The sequence below is a fragment of the Moschus berezovskii genome, chromosome 9 (genome assembly GCF_049115385.1).
Source record: "Moschus berezovskii isolate FMDL1 chromosome 9, NW_MosBer_1.0, whole genome shotgun sequence".
In the NCBI taxonomy this organism is placed as follows: domain Eukaryota; kingdom Metazoa; phylum Chordata; class Mammalia; order Artiodactyla; family Moschidae; genus Moschus; species Moschus berezovskii.
Genome location: NC_142468.1, coordinates 70635184 through 70652492, shown reverse-complemented (window position 1 = coordinate 70652492; position 17309 = coordinate 70635184). Strand labels below are relative to the sequence as shown.

General features: G+C 41.8%; 1 protein-coding gene across 6 annotated transcripts in view; it reads right to left on the bottom strand.

Annotated features, from left to right (window-relative positions):
- RASGRP1 (RAS guanyl releasing protein 1) overlaps positions 1–17309 on the bottom strand; it is a 178418-nt gene that overhangs the window by 91807 nt on the left and 69302 nt on the right. For 3 of the 6 annotated variants that reach the window (XM_088839813.1, XM_088839817.1, XM_088839819.1), the window contains exons 2-4: positions 10157–10276; positions 9207–9312; positions 4358–4499 (exon numbers count right to left, since the gene is read on the bottom strand). The gene's annotated coding sequence lies outside the window, so the exon portion shown is untranslated. The remainder of the gene's footprint in view (positions 1–4357; positions 4500–9206; positions 9313–10156; positions 10277–17309) is intronic. The other 3 variants (XM_088839814.1, XM_088839818.1, XM_088839820.1) reach the window with 1 other exon arrangement.

Genomic DNA, 17309 nt, shown 5'->3' with positions numbered 1-17309 from the left:
TATGTATAGATTGATGGGACATAATAGAGAGCCCAGAAATAAACCCACACATTTATGGTCAATGAACTGTGGTGCTGGAGAAGACTCTTGAGAGTCCCTTGGACTGCAAGGAGATCCAACCAGTCCATCTAAAGGAGATCAATCCTGGGTGTACATTGGAAGGACTGATGCTAAAGCTGAAACTCCAATACTTTGGCCACCTCATGCGACGAGTTGACTCACTGAAAAAGACCCTGATGCTGGGAGGGATTGGGGGCAGGAGGAGAAGGGGATGACAGAGAATGAGATGGCTGGATGGCATCACCGACTCGATGGACATGAGTTTGAGTGTACTCCGGGAGTTGGTGAGGGACAGGGAGGCCTGGCGTGCTGTGATTCATGGGGTAGCAAAGAGTCGGACAGGACTGAGTGAGTGAACTGAACTGAACTGAAGTGAATCTTTGAAAAAGGAGGCAAGAATATACAATAGGGAAAAGACAGTCTCTTCAGCAAGTGGCGTTGAAAAAGTTGGACAGCCAACTTTAAATCAATGAAGTTAGCATGCACCCTAACACCATACACAAAAATAAACTCAAAATGACTTAGAGACTTAAATAAAAGACATGTCACCATAAAAATCCTAGAAGAAAATATAGGCAAAACATTCTTTGACATAAATTGTACCAATGTTTTCTTAGGTCAGTCTCCCAAGGCAGTAGAAATAAAAATAAACAAATAGGATTTATTCAAACTTACAAGCTTCTGTACAGCAAAGGAAACCATAAACAAAAGGACAACCTATGGACTGGAAGAATATATTTGCAAATGATGTGACCAACAAGGGCTTAATTTCCAAAATATACAAATAGCTCATGTGACACAATATCAAAAAAACAGAAAACTCAATAAAAAATGGGCAGAAGACCCAAATAGATATTTCCTCAAAGAAGACATACAGATAGCCAATAGGTAGATGAAAAGATGCTCATCATCATTAATTCTTAGAGAAATACACATCAAAAATACAGTGAGGTACCACCTCACACTGATAATAATGGCCATCCTTAAAAAGTCTACAAGTAGTAAATGTTGAAGAGGGTATGGCAAACCCCTCTTACCCTGTTTTTGGGAATGTACATTGGCGCAGCCATTATGGAAAACAGTATGGCAGTTCTTCAAAAAACTAAAAACAGAGTTGCCATATAATCCAGCAATCCTACTCCTAGAAATATACCCAGAGAAAACTATAATTCAAAAAGATTCACACACCCTTATGTTTATAGAAGCACTTTTTACAATAGCCAAGACATGGAAACAACCTAAACGTCTATCAACATATAATGGATAAAGAAGATGTGGTAAAAACATATAATGGGATATTAAGTTAAGTGTAAGTTGCTCAGTCATGTCCAACTCTGTGATCCTATGGACTCTAGCCCACCAGGCTCTTCTGTCCATGAAATTCTCCAGGCAAGAACACTGGAATGGGTAGCCATTCCCTTCTCCACGGGATCTTCCTGACCCAGGGATCAATTCCAGGTCTCCCACATTGCAGGCAGATTCTTTACCACTGAGCCACTAGGGAAGGGGATATTCAGTTCAGTTCAGTTCAGTCGCTCAGTCGTGTCCGACTCTCCGCGACCCCATGAATCACAGCACGCCAGGCCTCCCTGTCCATCACCAACTCCCGGAGTACACTCAAACTCATGTCCACAGAGTCGGTGATGCCATCCAGCCATCTCATTCTCCGTCGTCCCCTTCTCCTCCCGCCCCCAACCTTTCCCAGCATCAGAGTCTTTTCCAGTGAGTCAACTCGTCGCATGAGGTGGCCAAAGTATTGGAGTTTCAGCTTTAGCATCAGTCCCTCCAATGAACATCCAGGATTGATCTCCTTTAGAATGGACTGGTTGGATCTCCTTGCAGTATAAGGGACTCTCAAGAGTCTTCTCCAACACCACAGTTCAAAAGCATCGATTCTTCGGCGATCAGCTTTCTTCACAGTCCAACTCTCACATCCATACATGACCACGGGAAAAACCATTGCCTTGACTAGACGGACCTTGGTCGGCAAAGTAATGTCTCTGCTTTTTAATATACTATCAAGGTTGGTCATAACTTTCCTGCCAAGGAGCAAGCGTCTTTTAATTTCATGGCTGCAATCAGCATCTGCAGTGATTTTGGAGCCCAAAAAAACAAAGTCTGACACTGTTTCCATTGTTTTTCCATCTATTACTCAGCCATAAAAAAGAATGAAATAATGTCATTTGCAACAACATGAATGCAACTAGATATTATCATACCAATCAAAGTAAATCAGAAAGACAAATACCATATGATATTACTTATATGTGGGATCTAAAATATGACACAAATGAATTTATCTACAAAACAGAAACAGTCTCATAGATATAGAGAACAAACGCGGTTGCCAAGTGGGAGGAGATGGGGAAAGGGAAGGATTGGGAGTTCAGGATTAGTAAATGCAAATTACTATACCTAGAATGGGTAAAAAAAAACAAGGTCCTATTGCAGGGCACAAGGAATTCAATATCCTGTGGTAAACCATAATGTAAAAGACTATGAATGAAGAATATATATGGATAACTGAGTCACCCTGCTGTAGAGTAGAAATTAACACAGCATTGTAAATCAACTATACTTTAATAATATTTTGAAAATTTTTCTTGAGAAAAATAAAGAATGAAAGCAAAATAAATGAAATTTTAAATCCAAAAAAAAGGCTGCAAGGAGCTCCAAAGGAGCCCTCTGGAGCTAAAATCAAGATGCTGATAGAACTACTTTCCTTATGGAGGCTCCATAAGGTTTTCTTGGAGAAAACTCCAAGGTTTTCTTTCCTTTCCAGCTTCTAGAAGCTTCTAGAAGCTGCCAGAACTCCTTGGCTGTGGTCCCTTCTTCCACCTTCAAAGTTCAGCACTCCAGTCTCTACTTCCACCATCATATCCACTTCCTCTGACTTTGTCCCTCTTGCCCGCTCTTAAAAAAACCCTTGTGATTACACTGGGCCTACCAGGATAATCTCCCCATCTCAAGACCCTTCATCTCCATCTGCAGAGTCCCTTTTGCCATGTAAAGTAGCAGATTCACAGATTCCAGCAGTCACATTTTAAGGGGTCAATATTCTGTCTGTCACACATTCCCAATCCCTAAACACATTCCACTACCTGTTTTCCTTGATTTTGTTGTTCAGTTGCTCAGTCATGTCTGACTCTTTGGGACCCCTGTGGACTGCAGCATGCCAGGCTTCCTTGTCCTTCACCATCTCCTGGAGCTTGCTCAGACCCATATCCACTGAATCAGTGATGCCATCCAACCATCTCAGCCTCTGTTGTCCCCTTCTCCTCCTGCCTTTCCTAGCATCAGGGTCTTTTCTAGTGAGTCAGCTCTTCACATCAGTATTGGAGCTTCAGCTTCAGCATCAGTCCTTCCAAGGAATATCCAGGGTTAATTTTGCTTAGGATTGACTGGTTTGATCTCCCTGCAGTCCAAGGGACTCTCAAGAGTCTTCTCCAACAGCACATTTCAAAACCATCAGTGCTCAGCCTTCTTTATGGTCCAACTCTCATATCCATACATGACTACTGGGAAAACCATAGCTTTGACTAGATGGACCTTTGTCAGCGAAGTAATGTCTCTGCATTTTAATATGCTGTCTAGGTTGGTCATAGCTTTTCTTCCAAGGAGCAAGCATCTTTTAATTTCATGGCTGCAGTCACCATCTGCAGTAATTTTGTAGCCTAGGAAAATAAAGCCTGTCACTGTTTCCATTGTTTCCCCATCTATTTGCCATGAAGTGATGGGACCAGATGCCATGATCTTAGTTTTTTGAATGTTGAGTTTTAAGCCAGCTTTTTCACTCTTCTCTTTCACATTCAGCAAGAGACTCTTTAATTCCTCTTCACTTTCTGCCATTAGGGTGGTGTCATCTGCATACCTGAGGTTATTGATATTTCTCAAGGTAATCTTGATTCCAGCTTGTGCTTCATCCAGCTCGCATTTTGCATGATGTACTCTGCATATAAGTTAAATAAGCAGGGTGACAATATACAGACTTGACGTATTCCTTTCCCAGGTCCTTGATTTCTGTACATGCAAATACTTACTGTTATAAATTGAGAAATAGTAAGGAGCTTGGTTTTTCTTTTTTTTTCTTTTAATGAGAGGCAGGATAAGTAAAAGCGGAAAGAAAAAACGGGAGGTTCTGGGGTGTCTATTCTAGTTCTGGCTGAAGAACTGAACTTGAGACCTGCTGGATAGACAGTGATGGTCAGAAATGGATGGAATCATTTAATAAAGACTCTGTAGCCCTGGACACACAGAGTGATGCTTTAGGATCAGGGGAAATGTGACTTAGAGTTACCTGTTTTAGCCAAGGACCCAGCAGACTTCCTATGTACAGCAAATGGCAGTGTCCAGTGAGAAGGGCCAGGTAAATGTGCATATCAACCGTACACCATCACAAGCAAAACAAGGCCCCGTCTAGTGGCTCCCAGAAAGTCTTCCTGTGACACGGAGGCAGAGGGAGAACAAACGTGTGTGTGCACGCGCTCCACTTATCAATATATTATGAGCACATTTTCCATATAAGTAACTTCCTTCTATGATATATGGGATATCCCAATATTGTATGTTTGAAAATGTACCAGTATTTGTCCAACTACCCCTCTCTTGCTGCTGCTTCCAATTTTTTCCCCTATTTTAAACCATGGTAGGATGAACCTTCTTGAAACTCAGAAATTCACAATTACTTTCTTAGGATAACTTCTCTGAAAGTGGAAGATCTGGATATGAAGGGGATGGGACTCATTCTGAGGTTTTTGAAATATGAGTTGTAGATCCTTATCTATATAATGAAAGAGTAAGATGAAATTGATGACTTTCAAGAATTTCTTTTCTTTCTCGCCCCTAGATTCTTCTTCCAGAAGAAACATCTGCTGAAAATTGGAAAGTGAATGAATCAGAGGTGAACCCACTCTGGTTTGAAAGGCCCATTTGCTACTGTCTTCCTGTCCTCTCAACTGCCAGGGGCGCTGAGGAACCTCCAGGTCCCTGAGGTACACAGTTTGCAAACCACAGGGTGAGGTGACTTCAAATTCCTTTCCCCTGACATCTTGCTATCAGGTGCCTTGCTGCCAATGTCTAGACGGGTCTGAGATCACCACAGCTGGGGCCTGCCATGCCCTCTCCCTAAGTGTGCAGTAGGTACTTGTTAGTCTTTGATAATAGCCAGTTCACAACTGATATGAGGCAGGAAGGATCCTGCAGGCCAAGTTGAAAGGGAAGAAACTGGGGCACACCCACTTGGGGAAGATGAGTCTGGAACCGAGATGAGACAGATGAATTAGGGGAATTCCTGTGACTCTGCACTTGGGGAATGCAGATTAATATATAATAAAAACATCATCTCAAAAAATATCTTCAACCTTCTCTTTTCGTAGATGAGAAAATGGAACCAGAGAAGGTAAACATCTCATCCCAGGGCATATTCAGCAACTTGGTGGTATAATCAGGTATCCTGAAAACTACATATAGGCACTTTTGCTTTTACTCATTTGATCATACCTCCCACCCCCTATAAAGGGAAAAGGGCAGAGGGAAAGAAAAAAACTAACATTTACAACATCAATTACAGCCAGACAATGATCTAGACACCTTCCTTATACTTTGCTCATTGTCAGGATAGGGCATTGTGCTATTGTGCATGTGTGGTCTTTGCCTCAGAAGCTCATTTTGTGCTCCATAGGCACCCAGAGGTAAGTGACCTTGCTGCAATTTGAACTCAATCTCTCACTCCGAAGACCATTCTGTCCCAACTTGAATCTATTTTATTAAGCTAGAAAGGTACCTGTTGCCTACATACCAGATTACAGAGGAATTTGGGAAGTAGTTTGAAGACTAAATAAGGTAAAAGGCAAAAAATAAGACTGATAATCAAAGCTATGGATTCTCCTGTAGCCATATACAGATGTGAGAGCTGGACCATAAAGAAGGCTGAGTGCCAAAGAATGGATGCTTTTGAACTGTGGTGCTGGAGAAGAATCTTGAGAGTCCCTTGGACTGCAAGGAGATCAAGCCAGTCAGTCCTAGAGGAAATCAACCCTGAATATTCCTTGCAAGGACTGATGTTGAAGCTGAAGCTCTAATACTTTGGCCACCAGATGTGAAGAGCCAACTTGTTGGAAAAGACCCTGATGCTGAGAAAGATTAAGGGCAGGATGGGAAGTGGGCAAGAGAGAATGGGATGGTTGGATGAAATCATTGACTCAACGGACATGAGTTTAAGCAAACTCTGGAAGTTAATGAAGGACAGGGAAGCCTGGTGTGCTGCAGTCCATGGGGTCACAAAGGGTCAGACACAACTTAGTGACTGAACAATTAGCAACAAGACTCTAAGTAGGATGTAGACACAGTGATTTGATTCAAAAACATCAATTTAGGAGTATGTGACCAGACACCCTGCCCAGAACATGATCTTAGGAGGTCCTTCTTGGCATGAAATTTGGTGCTGCAGGAAGTGGTATAAGAAATAGAGAGAAATCCTCTCCCTCAAGTCAGATTCCTCTTGGAAATTCCACTCAGAGGATGGTATTCCATCAACAGACTAATGTCCTCTCTGTTCAGGAACCTACGGTATACTTCATAAGAACGTGAGGTTTAGTATAGGTCTCCAGTCATTCAGAAGGCTTGGGTACCCAAGTGCAGGCACAGGGATGTAATTCTTAGGGAGAGACGGGGTTGTGGAGGCCAGGACAGGTGTACTGCTACCTTGAGTTTGAACTCTAGCACCACCTTTGGTGCAGCCCAAATCTACAGCAGATATTGTGGCCAGAGCCCCGCTCTGCTTCTCCATTCCTGCAGAGTGGATTCACTCTGGATTCCACTGTCCTTTGTTTAGGTCATGTAAGAGTAGCCTTTTATTCCTGAAAACTCCAAGCTGCTACATCAGCCTGGAATGTTCTCCATTGCCTCCCAAACTCACACCTCCACAGAGGCCTGTCTTCTGCTGCCTTCCTGGCAGCATCACCCTCTGCCGTTTTCTCTGTGTGCATCAGTTACATCCTTCCTCTCTTAAACCTCAGAGACTGTCACTAGCTGCTATATTATATTGCTCTCTAATTTTTTCATGTGTGTGAATCCCACTGAACTCAAAGTGTACACATATCGTGAGATTAAGGCAGAGGTGTGGTGATGAATTTGACTTTTGTTTCAGTGCAGTAAATCTTAGAGAATGGAAAGCAGGACTTTAAGTCAGAGTGCACAGGTTTAAATGCAGATTCTGTCTGCCTTGATCAAGTTACTTAACTCATCTGGGCTCCAGTCTCCATATCTGTAAAATGGGCACAATAATGGCTCCTACCTCACAGGGCACGGATTAAGTCAGAGCATTCATATAAAATGCCTGGCACATTTTAAGTCCTCAGAAATGTCAGTTGCTATTATTTCCATGTGCCAAGCACCGAGTAGGCCATTTTCACCCATCATCTCATTTGTTTATCCCAAGAACTTTGTAGGGGTGATGTAATAAGCACCACTGGTTGCCACACCAGCCAGCTACTGCTTCTTCCTCATCCATACAAACCTTTAGGTTTTGTCCTCCTATCACCCTATCTTTAGGGAGGGTGAGTCTGCCCTCAGTCCAGGGGTAAGTGCTGAATACTTTAAACCATTCATGACATCTGTCACAAGTGCCTGGGTTATAGATGCTCATGTGATCACATTCAAGGGAGTGAGAGGTTGGGGAAGCCTTCCTCAGTAATGAAAAAGAGATTTTGTGACAAAGGTTCGATCCCTGGGTTGGAAAGATCCCCTGGAGAAGGAAATGCAAACCCACTCCAGTATTCTTGCCTGGGAAATCCCATGGACCAAGAAGCCTGGTGGGCTACAGTCCATAGGGTCGCACGGAGTTGGACACAATTGAAGTGACTTAGCATGCATGCAGTCCGTGGGGTCGCTAAGGGTCGGACACGACTGAGCGACTTCACTTTCACTTTTCACTTTCACACATTGGAGAAGGAAATGGCAACCCACTCCAGTGTTCTTGCTTGGAGAATCCCAGGGACAGGGGAGCCTGGTGGGCTTCCATCTATGGGGTCACACAGAGTCGGACACGACTGAAGTGACTTAGCAGCAGCAGCATGCATGCGGAGAAGGCAATGGCAAGCCACTCCAGTACTCTTGCCTAGAAAATCCCATGGATGGAGGAGCCTGGTAGGCTGCAGTCCATGGGGTCGCTAAGGGTCGGACATGACTGAGCGACTTCACTTTCACTTTTCACTTTCCACTTTCACACATTGGAGAAGGAAATGGCAACCCACTCCAGTGTTCTTGCCTGGAGAATCCCAGGGACAGGGGAGCCTGGTGGGCTTCCGTCTATGGGGTCACACAGAGTCGGACACGACTGAAGTGACTTAGCAGCAGCAGCATGCATGCACGGGAAGAGATATTCCTTCTCCCTGCTCTGGATGCTGTAGTGTCTGGATGTTTGCCTGGTAATTCTATGTAAAGGAAACCAACACAGATGGAGGAGGCCAGAGCCAAGTGAAGCAGAGACAGGCCCCAGGTCATGGCGTACCTGTGCACTTGGTGATAGGTGAGATGATTGTTAAAGCGCTTGAGTCATGCTTTTTCTGTAACTTGTGCCACCAAAAATAATACACTAATAATAATATACTAATACACTTAAGTATTTTGCTCCCAGGACTTCCCTGGTGGCCCAGTGGTTAAGAATTTGTGTGCCAGTGCAGGGTACTCAGGTTCAATCTTTGGTCCAGGAACTAAGATCCCATATGCTGTAGAACAACTAAGCCTGTGTGTCATGACTTCTGAGCCTGGGTGCTCTAGAGTCCATGCTCCTCAACAAGAGAAGCCACTGCAATGAGCAGCCCTCACACTGCAACTAGAGAGTAGTTCTGCTTGCCCCAACTGGAGAAAGCCCATCACAGCAGTGAAGATCCAGTGTAGCCAATAAATAAGTGCATAAATTAACTAATTAATAAAAAACTATTTTACTTGCTATGTCCCTGAAAGGAAACAGAAGTTCAAAGGGATTTGCATTATTTACTCCAAGTCAGACAGATAGCAAGTGGCCCTGCTGAGCAATGTCCTACATTCCCTGTGGCCTCCAGGACCTAGGACAACAGGACCAATAACTGTTGTTTAATGAGTAGGCAGCATCTCAGAGACTCCTGATGCTTGCCAGTCTGCCTTACCTTCAGGTGGTCCAAGACTTCTGTGGCCAGGAGCAGGGAATGTGACATTCTTGGGAGGTTTTAATGACATTTCACTGTAGTGTGCATGGCGAGTCTCATGAGTTCTCTAAAAAGCAAGAAGAGTCATTATCTAAAGCGATTCTTGCTTCCAGGGCATACTTCAACACACTCAGCTTTGTCATAAGTAATGATTGCTCTTTACTTAAATGATAGACTTTGGTTTGGTAGTTAGCACTTCTTAATGTCATCTTTTTTAAAAAAGATGAGATTCATACTACAAAGGCTTACGAAGTCTAGTTCTCCTTTTCTGCTGTAAATTGTGAATTGATCTTGATGTTTATCTCCACTCTAGAGTCCTCCACCTTTGGGTCTGGTAGGAAAGCTTGGGGTGGGGTAATAGATAAACAAGATCCAATCGCAATGGGAAGGGGATGTCTCAGATATTTTTTTTATCTGAGGAGTCTGTATCAAGTCTTAATAGATGCCACTCTGATTTTCGTCAGGAGATAGAATACCAAAATACACCTTTAATTATTTTGGAAGCTCACCAAGGGAAAGTAACTACCAATGACGTACTACACAGTCTCAGAGGCATGACTGGGATCCGCTTTGAGTGTCTGCCTCTTGCCAAGCTCTAACCAACTCAGTCCCCACTGAACATGCACCTGGGTAGAACTTCAAGGACAGTAACCTTGACGGATAGGGCCCAATGAGGAAGTTAGGGGCCAGTGGGCTAAGGTTGTAGCTGGGGAAATGCCTCAGTATTATACCCATGACTGCCAAATTCATTGTTAAACTCTCCTCCTATCTTAAGAAATAGTCATAGGCAAGAAGCCAGTAATAATAAGGGTGCCAGTTAATACTTACTGAGCAAGTAACACACATCAAGCTCTGTTTTAAACTCTATACATATATTGTTCTTTTTAAACAACAGAAATTTGTTATCTTACATTTCTAGAGGTCAGAAGTCCAAGATCAACATGGCAGCACAGTTTTGATGAGGTTCTCTTCCTGGCTTGTAGATGGGCACCTTCTCCTTGGGTCCTCACGTGGCTTTTTCTCTGCTTGTGCTGTGGGGGTAGTCATATATATATATAAATTGTAATTTTAAAAATATTTATTTTATACTGCAGCCTAGTTGGTTAACAATGTTCTGTTAGTTTCAGCAAATAGATTCATTTATGCATATGTGTGTACGTCTATAAATACTATACTGTTTCAAATTATTTCCCATTTAGATTATTATAGAAAACTGAGCAGTGTTCCCTGGGCTATACAGTAGGTCCTTGTTGATTACCTATTTTAAATATAGCAGTGTGTACATGTCAGTTCCAAAGTCCCAATCTATCCCTTTCCCCCACCCGTCCTCACTGGTTATCATAAGTTCACTCTCTAAGTCTGTGAGTCTATTTTGTAAGTAAGTTCATTAGTATCCTTTTCTTTTTTTAGATTCTGCATATATAAGTGATATATGATATTTGTCTTTCTATGTCTGGCTTACTTCATTTAGTAATCTTCAGGTCCACCTATGTCACTGCAAATGGCATTATTTCATTCGTTTTAGTGGTTGAATAATATTTCATTGGATATATATATATATATCTATACACCACATCTTTTTTATCTATTGCTCTGTTTATGGACATTTAGGGTGTTTCCACATGTTGGCTATTTGAAAGCAGTGCTGCAATGAACATTGGGGTGCATGTATCCTTCCAAACCATGCTTTTCTCTGGCTATACACCCAAGAGTGGGATTGCAGGATCATATGGTAGCTCTACTTTTAGTTTTCTAAGGAATCTCCATACTGTTTTTCACAATGGCTGTACTAATTTACATTCCCACCAACGGTGTAGGAGAGTTCCCTTTTCTCCACACCCTATCCAACACTTATTGTTTGTAGATTTTTTGATGATGGCCATTCTGACTGGTGTGAGGGTATCTCTCATTGTAGTTTTGATTTGCATTTCTCTAGTAATTAGTGATGTTGGTCATCTGTGTGTCTTCTCTGGAGAAATATCTGTTTAGGTCTTCTGCCCACTTTTTGATTGGGCCTTTTTTTTTTTTTAAATTGAGCTACACGAGCTGTTTATAAATTGTGGAGACTAATCCTTTGTCAGCCACGCTTTTTGCAAACAGTTTCTCCCATTCTGAGTGTTGTCTTTTCATTTTTCTTATGTTTTCTCTAGCTGTACAGAATCTTTAGAGTTTAATTAGGTCCCATTTATTTACTTTTATTTTCATTTCCATTACTGTAGGAGATGGCTAGGAAAAGACATTGCTGTGATTTATTCAGAGTGTTCTGCCTATGTTTCCCTCAGAGTTTTATACTGTCAGATCTTACATTTAGGTATTCAATCCATTTTGAGTTTATTTTTGTGTATGGTGTTAAAGAAGGTTCTAATTTCAGTTTTTTTTACCTGCAGTTGTTCAGCACCATTTGTTGGAATGACTGTCTTTCCTCCATTGTGTAGCCTTGCCTTCTTTGTCATAGATTAATTGACCATAGCTGCATGGGTTTGTTTCTGAGCTTTCTGTCCTGTCCCACTGATCTGTAAGTCTGTCTCTGTGCTAGTACCATACTGTTTTGATGACTGTAGCTTTGTAGTATAGTCTTAAGTCAGGGAACCTGATTCTGCCAGCTCCATTTTTCTTTATCAAGATTGCTTTGGTTATTTGGAGTTTTCTTGTGTCTCCATACAAATTTTCAGATTTTTTGGTTTTAGTTCTGTGAAAAATGCCACTGGTAATTTGATGGGGATTGTTTCAAATTTACAGAATGCTTTGGGTAGTATAATTGTTTTGACAATATTGATTCTTTCAATGTAAGAACATGGTATTTCATTCCATCTGTTTTTGTCATCTTCAATTTCTTTCATCAGTGTCTTACAGTTTTTGGAATACAGGTCTTTTGTATCCTTATGAAGGTTTATTCCGAGTTATTTTATACTTTTTTGATGTGATGGTAAGGACAACTGTTTCTCTAGTTTCTCTTTCTGATCTTTTGTTGTTAGTATGTAGAAATGCAACACATTTCTGTGTATTAATTTTGTATCCTGCAACTTTACCAAAATCATTGATGAACTCTCTGTATATTGTAATTTGAAATCACATAAGCTGCATTAGTTAAACTGTCACAGTTTGCATTAATTAGAATATCTCTCACAATAATAATAGTAGATACCACTATTATAGATGAGGAAACTGAGGCACTGAGATACAAAGCAACTTACCCAGGGTTTCAAAGCTAGGAAGTTTCAAAGCTATTTCAGAATTTAAATCCTGGTTGAGAATCCAGCTCTACTCACCCTCACTAGTGCCTTAATAGCCAAGATTGTTCGTGAGGAAGAACAGATGGTTTGAAAATGGTAAGCAGATGGTGAAGAGCAAAACACTTTGATCAAGCTCATTTCATTTCTCCATCCTAACTGTGCCTGAGAGGCAGTGGGGCAGTGGGGAGGGCCTGCATGTTGAGGTACCTGGAGCCCAGTTTGGATCTGTCCTGACTTGTGTTTAAGACCCATAAAGGATAAGCACCATCCTCCCCTCTTTTTACTATTTGGGCTGAAATGTAACGACCTACAAACTTTGAAGTATATTTGAATCACCACTGGTTCACAACCTTTAGGAGAAAATGAATCTGCATTTCTAATAAGTTCTCCAGGTGACTCAGATGCGAGTGGACTTTAGATTGGCTGGTTGATCCCTGGGGTTCCTTTCAGCCACTTACTTAGTGACAGCAGATTAGTTACCCTGGTGGTCATATTTCTGGTCTGCTTTTGTCTGTAGAAAAGATCAGGGGCAGTGGGAAAAGCAAGGCTGACAGTCAGCAGTTTGTGACTCTAGCCACTGTTCACTGCCTCCAATCTTTTTTTTTTTTTTTTTCATGTAAAGTAGGATAAAGGAGACCAAAAATCAAGGGCATGAAATGAAACAGCTGCTCAGTAATGTCAGCAGCCACCCCCTCATCATTACAGCCACATTCTGGTCTATGTTGCCATGCTTGAATTAAGAACAGAGAAAAGTTGGAATCTAAAGAGTCCCTAATTCTTCTTCTTTTAAAGTTTGCTACTTTTGTTGATTGTGGTAAGAACATTTAACATGAGATCTATCCTCTTATTACAAATTTGTACGTGTACAATACAGTATTGCTGACTCTAGACACAATGGTATACAGCAGATCTCTAGTAACTGAAACTTTCCACCTACTGTATGGTAACGATATTTTCCCTTCTCCTTAGCCTCTGGCAACCATTTTATTCCCATTTCTATGATGAGTTTAGATACTTCATATAAGTGAAATCATGCTGTATTTATCCTGCTGTGATTGACTCATTTCACTTAGTATAACGTCCTCTAGGTTTATCCACGTTGTCACTATATGGCAGGATTTCCTTCTTTGAAAAAACTGAATGATATTCTACTGATCTTGACAATGATTTCTGATATATGACATCAAAAGTGCAAGCAAAAAAAAGCAAGAATAGGTAAATGGGACTATGAAAGTACACTAAAAAGAATCTCAGTTCTTAAGTATCTTAATAGAATTTAGAACTCTCTCCATATTAGTTTTCTCCATCCCTCTCTTAAAAAGATTTTGTCCAAACTCCACTAGTGTGGATCTAGCGTACACATGGTGTATTTGCAGACGTACCTCTCATATCCTTTCTTTGGACTTACACTGCTAACTGATATTTTTCTGTTGTTTCAGGTACATCTTAGTGCTCCGGGAAGTCTCTACCAATGAATTAAAGGTGCTTTGTAAGTCCTAGTTCCAGGCTTAGGGAGGGATGACTGGGGGTCTGGGGTCAGTATATGCCAACTATTACATTTAGAATGGATAAACAACAAGGTCCTACTGTATAGCACAGGGAACTATATTCAATATTCTGAGATAAACCATAATGGAAAAGAATATAAACAGGAATGTGGCAACATTGACTCAATGGACATGAGTCTGAGTAAACTCTGGACGACAGTTAAGGACAGGGAAAAAAAAGATAGTTAAGGACAGGGAAGCCCGGTGTGCTGCTGTCCATGGGGTTGCAAAGAGTCAGACACAACTGAATGACTGAACAGCAACAACAATATATGTATACCTGAGTCACTTTGCTATACAGCAGAAATTAACACATCATAAATCAACTGTATTTCAATAAAATAAATAAGGAAATAAATAAATCAATCCCTAGTCCCCTTGCAAGGAATCTTTTAAGACTTTATTTACTTTTAAAGCTAACTCTTTTTGAGAGTCAGCACGATCTGGCATCTGGTCTAATCTTAATATCATACCCTAGAACAGAACAGTAAGAAAGGATTTTTATTATTAGCTATCTATTGTCAGAGAATAATTTTAAAAAGGTAAAACTATGACTGTCACACAAACTGAATCCACATCAAACACTTTATTCATGAATATTGAGAGAACTAGTAAGATATTGGACTTCCCTGGTAGCTCAGTGGTAAAGAACCTGCCTGTCAAGCAGGAGATGTGGGTTTGATCTCTGAGTCAGAAAGATCTCCTGGAGTAGTAAATGGTAAACTTCTCCAGTATTCTTGCCTGGGAAATCCCATGGACAGTGGAACCTGCTGGGCTACAGTCTGTGGGGTCACAAAAGAATTGGACATGACTTGGTGATTAAACAATAACAACAACAACAAATAAGATATTACAACTAGTTCAAAGGCAAAGCCAAAGTCCAGTTATGCATATAGGTAATCAGAAATGCTGATTTAAATTTGCTACTAGATACAAAAACAGCCTTTTCCACAGGGTGAAAATCAGTGCCCCCTTCCCCCCTACCCAACACACACAGGAAAAAATTCATTTGATTTTTCATGGACAGGAATCATTTGCATTGCTCTCAGCTTTCCATGAGTTAGTCTGTCTCTACAGAGTTATAAAATCTTTGAAGACCAGGAAAGGACAGGCCTCTAATGAATCAGACAAGCCTAGGAGGGTCTTCAAGACAGTATCTTGCATTTCACTGAGAGAATACTCAATAATCTTGCACATTCAGAGTTTGTCCATTTTTCTTGACCCCGCTATATGCTTAGATCTATAGGGATGCTGAACATTCTTTGAAATCATGGCAGGAAATCCTTGGTGGCACTGATTTCCTCTCTGCCATATTGTTATGCAGTTGAAAACAAGTTAAAACGAACATTAAGTTCTTCTTGAAACTGGTACTTGCTCTGCATTTCCTGCTTCTTGTCCACCTCTCCCGGCCGCTGAGACCTAATGCTAGTGACCGGACCCCAGGAGATGGTTCTGTCTTGCTTTCCCAGACCAGCAAGCACCTTCTCAGGGAGTCCACAAAACAGAGCTCAAGGATAAAAAGGGAGAACAAGGGGCAACTCGAGTCTTGATTAGAACGCAAGTCTTCTGATCACTAACTTGCCCCAATTTCTTAGTAAAGAAGTAATTCTAGAGGGAAAGAAGGGAAGCAAACCTGCTGTGTGTGTGCGTGTTGACCAAGACTCTCTCTTTGACCAAACTTTGGCCAGGTACCTCTCTCTCCAAGCCCCTTTCTCTAGGAAGTGTTGACCTTGGCCTGTCGTGGGCCTATTTGGTGTGATTTTAGCGAGAGTCCCGATGAGTCAGCTGAGCAGGAACCCCCGACACCCTTCCTCTCTGGCGTGCCTCATCCCCCATCTTTGATGTCTAAGTGACTGGCCCGCCTTCCCAGGTAAGAATCTTGTTAGATCAGTTTAGCAAGAATACCCCTACCTTTGATGTCTCCTCTTAGTAACTTTCCTCCCAATGGACCCTCCTGGATTCAGTCCCCACTGGTCCTGAGCACAACAGACCCAGCAGCCCACATCGCCCTACTGAGAATGAAAGCAGGGGGAGGAGGTAGGGTAGCGTCCACTCAGGTTTATGTTCCATTTCCAGGTGACGTGCAGCTTCTTAGCTCCAGGCTCTTTCTTTCCTCTCAGTGAGGGGGACACCTAAACAAAGAGTCTGGGACAAAAAAAGTAACGCTAGCTCCGCCACTGACTACACTAGCTGAATAGGGAATTTGCCTTTCTTTTCCTCAGTTTTCTAGACTGCAAAATGGACATAATAAGAGTGCCTATCTCACAGCATTGTTATGTGAGTTTATTAACATTATATTTATGAAGTATAAACATTAGTATTTATAAATATATTTATGTGCAACTCACGCATATGTTTGGTTTTGTTATTAAATAACTATTTAGTGGTTAAAAGTGTTTTCTTACTATTTAAGAGAACTATCATGAATATTTTAACCTAGATAGAGTGATATAAATGGTGCAAAGGACATCACAAGCAGTAAAGAATGGGAATAATTTGAGAAGAGTTGCTTTTCTCTACTCTGAGTGGTTAAATCCTCAAGAAAGCACCCTTCACTCTGTAATGTCTAGCAAGTTAATTTTGCTCTTCCTCTGAGCAAAAAAGAGAGGTAAAAGAGATGGTAGCCGACCGGACTTCCCAGAAAGGTGACTCAGAAATGCTCAGGGTTAACTGCAAAGTGCCAACCAAACGATGGAGCGGGGAGTTGTAAGGCAGCCAGTTTCCCTAAGAGGAACCCGGTGGAGCTGGGGAACACCTGCTTCAGGGGCCCCGGAGAGAGTGGAGGTGGGAAAGGCAGAAGCGGTGGGAAAGGGGAAATCCCTTTTCCATCTCTCAGTGGGCACTCAGGAGGATACTAACCAATCTCACTCTTGAGAAGCCCTCCTAGAAGAATCACATTCCTTGTTTGTGGAGGATAGTCTGGACCACTGAGGAAGTGATGTCTGCAGCTTGCAGGTGAGAGAAGGGGCCGCCCTCTGCCCTCAGTGTCTTAAACACGGAGACTGTTTCCTGGAAGAACCACTCCAAGAGTACAGAAGAAACCTTAGAGAGGAGAACCTGATGGGGAGAAAAGTTCTGGGAGGCCCAGGCCATTCTGGATCTCGTGAGAAGAAAAACACATTACAGAAAGCAGCCAGTCTCCTACACCCTCTCTCTACCCAAGAGAGGAGAAAAATCATCTTAAAATATGACTGCTTCTGGGAATGACCACAGGCAAGGAAGCTCAAGTGTTTCCCCAAGTGGGAAATGTGTGCAGCAAATTGGATCAATGAGTTTGATCTGGA